Source organism: Anopheles gambiae, chromosome 2, assembly GCF_943734735.2.
Source record: "Anopheles gambiae chromosome 2, idAnoGambNW_F1_1, whole genome shotgun sequence".
Lineage (NCBI taxonomy): Eukaryota > Metazoa > Arthropoda > Insecta > Diptera > Culicidae > Anopheles > Anopheles gambiae.
Genome location: NC_064601.1, coordinates 64,789,691 through 64,798,782, shown reverse-complemented (window position 1 = coordinate 64,798,782; position 9,092 = coordinate 64,789,691).

The window sequence follows — 9,092 nt, the reverse complement described above, 5'->3', positions numbered from 1 at the left end:
TTTTGTGCTCGCCTGGTTATCGGTTAGCAAAGTAAATCTTCGACCGTATATATATTGGAAGAATTTACGAACTCCAAATACAATGGCGTAAGCCTCTTTGTCCACCTGCATGTACTTTTGTTGCACACGTGTTAACGTTTGCGATGCAAATTGTATTGGCCTTTCTGAACCATCTGGATACACGTGGCTAAGTACAGCCCCTACCCCGTAGGGTGAAGCATCTGTAGCAAGAAGTAGTGGTAATTCAGGCGAATAATGTACCAAACAATTGTCGGACTGCATCTGTTCTTTCACCTGATTGAAAGAATCTTCGCATTGTTTTGTCCACTTAAACGGTACGTCGGTTTTTAGTAAATTGTTTAAAGGATACAAAACTGTACTCAGGTTTTGAAAGAATCGACCGTAGTAATTGATTAAGCCAATAAATGATCGAACTTCATCCTTATTCTTCGGTACGGGCATCTTTTGTATAGCTGCAATTTTCTCTCTGATCTTGTGAATGCCATTTTTGTCGATTACATAACCGCAATACTCGATCGAGTCAACAAAAAATTCACACTTGTTCTTATTCACGCGTATTCCGCAGTCGTTAAGGCGCCTAAGAACTTCTTCTAAACGTTTCAAGTGTACCTCATCGCTTTCACCTGTAATTTTAATGTCGTCCAGGAAAACACTTACCCCTTGTATACCTTGGAGAATTGCTTCCATTCTTCTTTGCCAAATTGCAGGGGCCGATGCCACACCATACATAAGGCGATTTGGGCGGTACAGGCCACGATGAGTCGATAACGTAAGGATCTCACGATCTTCAGGCGCGACTTCTAGTTGTAAATACGCTTGGACGAGGTCGATTTTGCTGAATTTTGTTCCTCCCGCAAGGGAAGTGAATAATTCGTCCACAGTCGGCAGTGGGTGCTTGTCCACGACGAGGTTAGGGTTCACGGTTTGTTTGTAGTCACCACAAATCCTAACTCGGTTGCCCGATTTCTTCACCGGAACTATAGGTGTTGCCCAATTGCTGGAATCCACCTTCGTAAGCACTCCTTCCATCACAAGTTTATTCAGCTCCTCTTCCACTGTTTTCATCAAATTGAAGGGTATTTTCCGTGCCTTAATAAACACCGGTCGTGCGTTTTCCTTTAAGCGAAGGTTTGCTTGCACATTTGAAATTCGACCAATCGAAGAATCAAATACTTGTGGGTAACGTTGCAGTAAGGTAGCAACTTTATTCGGTAAAACAGGAGCAGACCCGCTCGCAGAAGGATTAGTACGATCAGAAGAAGCAGGAGCAGCAGCAGAAGTATACGTATCCGAAGAAGCAACAGTAGCACGATAAGAAGAAGTAGAAGCAGCAGCAGTCGTGCAGTCTGTATAATTAGCAAGTGTATTAATATCGCTCTTTGAAAATATACTATTCCAATCTAACGTCATCTCTTTAAGCCATTCTCGACCCAATAGTGGATGTTTTTCTGACTCTACGACGTATAATGGCAATTTGAGAATTTTCTCATCCAGCGTCACTGACGCATCGCATATACCCAACACATTGATGCTTGTATTGCAATAGCTTACTAACTCTGTGTCACTTTTACGCATTTTTGTCGTAGGGAAGCATCTATTATATAGTGCAGCATTAATGATACTGACGGGCGAACCGGTATCGATTTCAAAATTTATCTTTTTCCCATTGACCAAAACGTCCAGCATAAATTTCCGACAGCGCGATAACCCCCCCACCGCACAATGGGCAGTTTAGAACAAATTGCGGGATAAAATTATTTTTGCAGAAATTGTTAGTTTTTATCATTTGTAGTAAAGTATTATGATAGTAAATAACATTTTATTTGTAGTTCGCATCCATACCACCAGGTGGCGCTACATAAAATATTGTTTTAAGGGATCTTTGCTTAGTTTTATTAATTTTGTGTGTTTTTTTTCTTGTATTATTTGTTGCTAATAGTATAAACCATTTTAAAATATACTGTAATGTTCCATAATGAAGATTAAATAAATAATAATAATAATAATATATAAACAAAACATAATAATTTTGAATAAGATATTTTTTTCTGCTTTGTATAGGACAATTGTAGCTAATTCTCGTCACTTTTACCCACAGGTAGTACAAATATTAAAAATTTACATACACAACTTAGGTGGATGCTATTACAAGCTCCTGACGTCTAGTTCACTTTTCTAAAGACATGAATAAAGGCATTTAAATAATTAGATAGAGCAGGTGCATTGAAATAAAGTACTTCCCAAATTCGTAATAAAAAGCAGCACATATTGTTTGTCTTTGAATATTCATCCAATACCTTTCCAAGTGCTGTACTGCCTTCAGAAGGGGTAATAAAACTAAAAATCCTTCTTGGTTTTACAACTATCTGAAAAAATCAAAATTGCACGATAGCTACAAACTAAGTATTTACTTCATTTGTAAAGTTAAACCCTGTCTTTGTTTAAGTGCGTGTAGCTACTGATATTGAACTGGTTAACAAATCAGAGGAATACAGCTCATTATACAAAATGTCCTTCTGGATGCATTTTCTTTCTTGCAAAACATTCTTTGTAGCATCTCCCCTCTATCCTTATATTTAGTTTGTCATGACTTTTGGGAGTTCCTTCTCCCACATTCATAACGTTTTCCTGTTATGCGTATAATTTAAGAATTACTTTCCTTATATCCTTCTATAATCTGCAGTAGGACCAAAAGGTATTTGGTTCTGATTTGCTTCATTATATTTAATGATAAAGTTAGGTTAGAATGAAATTTACATATAAGATAAGTACATGAGCTGAAACTAAGATACACAGCTTCGTAATTGAAATGAAAGTTGATCAAAAGCACGTAGAATATATTTTTGTAGAATACACGAAATACGCTACACTAGGCACCTATGGAGCCGCCTAGTTACGCATGTGTCTGTTTTTAGAAAAAGTTGATGTGAAAAAACATCAATAAAATTCGCGTTCGCAAACTTTCGCAGAATATTTCTTCACAGATTGATAGCATATATATTACACTATGATGTGACATATATGAGACAACGCCACTCTACGCCACTTTTATAATGGCATCAAGTCAAAAATTAAAATGATGAAAATTTTCAGGAGGTTTCTTCAGTTATTATCGTATATTTTTGCATAAAATTAACTTAGATCAAAATTTTTCATGTGTTTATAAAGCTGACTAAATATCCTTTATAAAATGTCTAAACTTATCAAAATCGGTTCATATTTGAAAAAGTTACAAAGGTTCAAAGTTTTCCAAAAAAGTGAAGATTTTTCTGCGTTTTTTTAACAAATCTCGACTTTGAGAGGTGTTTTCTAGAGAACCAGAACAGATAAAGAGCTCATATTTGGCATTTTTCTTAGTTTAACCCTTAGTATTACAACCTATTATTTGGAATTGCGCTATTACAAAGTTGATTTTTTGAATTTCATCCCGGCAAATGCCCATTGTGCACCGAACAAATATCTCGGATCTGTAAATTGTTTGTTCCTTGGTGGTTAATAGCATAATTTGCGTGTACCGCATGGGTTTTTCTTATCGGCCGTGTGTCGGTTTTAGTAGAAGCAGACTTTTTTAAACACACCTTTGCTAAGTGCCCTTGCAGCTTGCAAAAGGAGCACACAGTGCGTTTGTGCTTGCACGCATTTGCTAAGTGCGTTTTATCTCCACAACGAAAACAATTAGTACTGGTTGCCGTAGCATTATGTTTTGCAATATTTGGCCCTTTGTTATCTCTTCGCGGTTGATGAACTGCATGTAGTTCTTGTCTAGAAGATCCGCCTTCGATCTCCGTTCTTCCCTTCCGCGAGAGCTCCATACTCACAGCAATTTCCAGTGCTCCGTCCAGCGTTAGATCCCGTTTCTCCAGTAGCCGATCACGGATATCGCCACGTTTAATCCCGAAGACCAATTGATTCCGCAACGCCTTCTGCAGATACTCTCCGAAATTGCATGTAACAGCAACCTCGCTGAATTCAAAATAAATGTGCAATATATCACACGCACGTTTGCTTAGATCGTGTGTCTTTTTAATACCCCCAACAGCAGAGCCGATCGCAAAGATGTCAATGCCAATGGTTGTGTTGTCTCTCAGGTAGCGAGATCGAAAATACATGGACTTTGTAGCCGCAACGGATGAAAATGTACGCATCAGAATCAAATAGTTTTGGGGTTTCCAAATGCACGCACACACACAAACACGCGCGCGCAAACTCACACACAAACACGCACGCGCAAACTCACACACACACACACACACACACACACACACACACACACACACACACACGTGCGCGCGCACACACACGCGATAAGGCACCTAAGAACGCGCGCACGCGAGAACGCACCTATGAAAGCGCGCACGCAAGCACGCACCCCCCACCAAACCCCCCTCCCCTTCCGCTATCATTAGCTATCATATAGCGCATCCTCATCCCTAGCGCCGGGCGGGGTGGGGAATCGCGACATGATAGAGTGAACGATCACTTTCCCCGCGCTGTGTATGTGTGTGTGTGTCGTGACCCGAAAACTCGAGACAGATTTAGGCATATTAAAAAAAAAAAATTATAGCCACTATACACTGTGCTACATGATGCTTAGAAGGTCGTTGAAGCATCAAACATGTTCAAATTAAAAAAATATTAGATTAGTGTTAGACGTTCTCCTACGCTTGTTTTAAATAGGTTTCTTCACCCTCAACTGGCAGGAGCATCGAATGGTCTCATCAGCAGCGGCACGAAATAAAATAAACCATCAATACACCGATAACACTTTGAATCCCAATCCAGCTTCTCCCACAGCGTCTCAAGGTCACACACAAATTAATAAATGCTAACACCCACCAATAACAATACACAACCGCAATGCACATATATGAATCAACGCATACACCACAACAACCAATCAGCTGGCGGCGGAAGGCACGGGCAGAAGCGCAAGTAAGGCAGGGCAGGGTGAGGGAGGGAGAAGAAGCGGACGAAAAAATGGGCGCCAATATTTTTAAATTTTTTGACCGTTTTTTTTGCTCCGCCGCCATAAATAGTTCGTCCATTTCGCCAACAGAGGTCCTGCGCGAGAAACGGGCCAAAATCTGCGCTAGCCAGATGCAATTGGCAGATGATTCAGTTATTTCTGTTACAAGTAAAAATATCACTGAGCTACAAAGTCCCTTGCAAACGACACTAAGTAATCTTGAAGTTTGGGCCAGAATCTTGGGTATTGAATCTTCCACACAGAAAACGGAAACGCCTTAATTCTCCTTTTTCTATGACATCTATCATGACATGAGACTGTCTTGTGAATAAATGCGCAAAAAGAATCAATTTTCTTCGAACAATAACAGGCTTCTGGTGGGGAGCACACCCAGCCGATATCCTGATGCTCTATAAAACAACTATTTTGTCTGTCTTAGAATACGGATGCGTTTGCTTCCACTGGGCAGCCAAGACACAACTTATCCGACTTGAAAGGATATAGTATCGTTGTCTCAGGATTGAAGGATGAAGTCTACTCATACCATGTCTTTAGAAGTGATGTCTGGAATGATGCCTTTGACGCTTCGTTTTAAGCAACTAGTACTTCGCCTATTCGTCCGCTGTTCAATATTAAATCCTTTGGTAATTGAAAAATTCAAAGCACTGGCAGAGGAAGAGTCTAAATGCAAACTTTTGGACGTTTTTCATGACTTTTCTTCTCTACAGGTTGAGCTTAGTACGCTAACGATTTACCATTATCCTACAATTCTCTTCTTAGTACAGACTCCTCGTTGAGAGAAGATATTAAGGATATTCCAGATACCACTATTCCCCACAGTGTGTTCGAGAAATGTGCCGCATATTCAGCATTGCATCCGATGAATTCGGGTATCATCAACGTTTTCAGGTACCATCAACGTTTTCAAGTATCATACCGCAGTCTTGGCATTGACTAAGACAGATTCGGGAATTGGTCCCGCGGTCTTGAGATAAAGTGTGAAACCCTGTAATATACATACGCTCTCCGTTGATGGTAATGCCAACAGCTGCATTGAACCAATCCTTGATATGTTGTGTAAAATTATGCTACTTGTACTCGTTCTTTCAGCTACTTCTCTCTCGACAAGGGAAAGTTATAAAGCAGAAGCTCACTTCCGGATTGAAATCTGCGTTGCGAATAAAGAGAATTTGAAGCATTGTGGACCATTACAAACACCATAATACTAAGAAGTAGGGGAAGGTAGGTTAAGACGGACGCGTTAAGAGAAATGGTAAAAATCTAGAGTGTATAAGTGCAACGATCATGAAAATGTGCATATATTATCTTACAATCATTTTTTTTTTCAGGAAATGTGTTGAAACTTTTAAGTTTCCATCGATTTTTGCATTTTTTTCATGAATGAAAAACATGATTTTTTTCGTGCGGTGTTGAAATGTTCGGGTAAGACGGACACCTGATATGGGAAAGATGGACACCATGAAGGGTAAGATGGACACCTGTAGAAAACGTTGGAAAGTGAAGAGTTTTACAGTATTTTAACAAATTCTATCGCTTTCCACGTCCTGGTACGTTTATAAACCAATTCATATTCATATTCATATTAAAGTTGTCCATGTCATGACAAGATATTGGATTTCATGAAGCGCCTCATCAGCGTCGAGCGAGTAATAGCATAACGAATGGCTAATATTTTCACCGGTGTTTCATTTCTCGCGTATTTCAATACTTTCTCTAGTTGCTGATTGGTTTATAACTTCGGAATGCCCTTATTTAAGGAATTTGAAGAAAACTATTCATCACCAATTGATATAAGAAGTCAAATAAATCAATAAATTCGGAGTCCATCTTTCCCTACAACAAAGTGTCCGTCTTTCCCGCTTTGGTGTCAGAATGTTTATCCACCAGAAAACAAAATTTTGTATTGATTTCATTCTCGTTCTTTCGCCAGTTTTATTATTAATGATCACGACAGCTCATTCATGACATAAAACTTCCGGAATTATAAACAATACAAGTTGTAGAGCTTAAGATCCGCAGTAGTCAAATTAGATCCACAAGGGTGCACAGGATTGAAAATTTATTTTGTTCGTGGATTTAACCAATTTTGCATATATCTATCCAATCCTTGATATGTTGTGTAAAATTATGCTACTTGTACTCGTTCTTTCAGCTACTTCTCTCTCGACAAGGGAAAGTTATAAAGCAGAAGCTCACTTCCGGATTGAAATCTGCGTTGCGAATAAAGAGAATTTGAAGCATTGTGGACCATTACAAACACCATAATACTAAGAAGTAGGGGAAGGTAGGTTAAGACGGACGCGTTAAGAGAAATGGTAAAAATCTAGAGTGTATAAGTGCAACGATCATGAAAATGTGCATATATTATCTTACAATCATTTTTTTTCAGGAAATGTGTTGAAACTTTTAAGTTTCCATCGATTTTTGCATTTTTTTCATGAATGAAAAACATGATTTTTTTCGTGCGGTGTTGAAATGTTCGGGTAAGACGGACACCTGATATGGGAAAGATGGACACCATGAAGGGTGAGATGGACACCTGTAGAAAACGTTGGAAAGTGAAGAGTTTTACAGTATTTTAACAAATTCTATCGCTTTCCACGTCCTGGTACGTTTATAAACCAATTCATATTCATATTCATATTAAAGTTGTCCATGTCATGACAAGATATTGGATTTCATGAAGCGCCTCATCAGCGTCGAGCGAGTAATAGCATAACGAATGGCTAATATTTTCACCGGTGTTTCATTTCTCGCGTATTTCAATACTTTCTCTAGTTGCTGATTGGTTTATAACTTCGGAATGCCCTTATTTAAGGAATTTGAAGAAATCTATTCATCACCAATTGATATAAGAAGTCAAATAAATCAATAAATTCGGAGTCCATCTTTCCCTACAACAAAGTGTCCGTCTTTCCCGCTTTGGTGTCAGAATGTTTATCCACCAGAAAACAAAATTTTGTATTGATTTCATTCTCGTTCTTTCGCCAGTTTTATTATTAATGATCACGACAGCTCATTCATGACATAAAACTTCCGGAATTATAAACAATACAAGTTGTAGAGCTTAAGATCCGCAGTAGTCAAATTAGATCCACAAGGGTGCACAGGATTGAAAATTTATTTTGTTCGTGGATTTAACCAATTTTGCATATATCTATCCAATCCTTGATATGTTGTGTAAAATTATGCTACTTGTACTCGTTCTTTCAGCTACTTCTCTCTCGACAAGGGAAAGTTATAAAGCAGAAGCTCACTTCCGGATTGAAATCTGCGTTGCGAATAAAGAGAATTTGAAGCATTGTGGACCATTACAAACACCATAATACTAAGAAGTAGGGGAAGGTAGGTTAAGACGGACGCGTTAAGAGAAATGGTAAAAATCTAGAGTGTATAAGTGCAACGATCATGAAAATGTGCATATATTATCTTACAATCATTTTTTTTCAGGAAATGTGTTGAAACTTTTAAGTTTCCATCGATTTTTGCATTTTTTTCATGAATGAAAAACATGATTTTTTTCGTGCGGTGTTGAAATGTTCGGGTAAGACGGACACCTGATATGGGAAAGATGGACACCATGAAGGGTGAGATGGACACCTGTAGAAAACGTTGGAAAGTGAAGAGTTTTACAGTATTTTAACAAATTCTATCGCTTTCCACGTCCTGGTACGTTTATAAACCAATTCATATTCATATTCATATTAAAGTTGTCCATGTCATGACAAGATATTGGATTTCATGAAGCGCCTCATCAGCGTCGAGCGAGTAATAGCATAACGAATGGCTAATATTTTCACCGGTGTTTCATTTCTCGCGTATTTCAATACTTTCTCTAGTTGCTGATTGGTTTATAACTTCGGAATGCCCTTATTTAAGGAATTTGAAGAAATCTATTCATCACCAATTGATATAAGAAGTCAAATAAATCAATAAATTCGGAGTCCATCTTTCCCTACAACAAAGTGTCCGTCTTTCCCGCTTTGGTGTCAGAATGTTTATCCACCAGAAAACAAAATTTTGTATTGATTTCATTCTCGTTCTTTCGCCAGTTTTATTATTAATGATCACGACAGCTCATTCA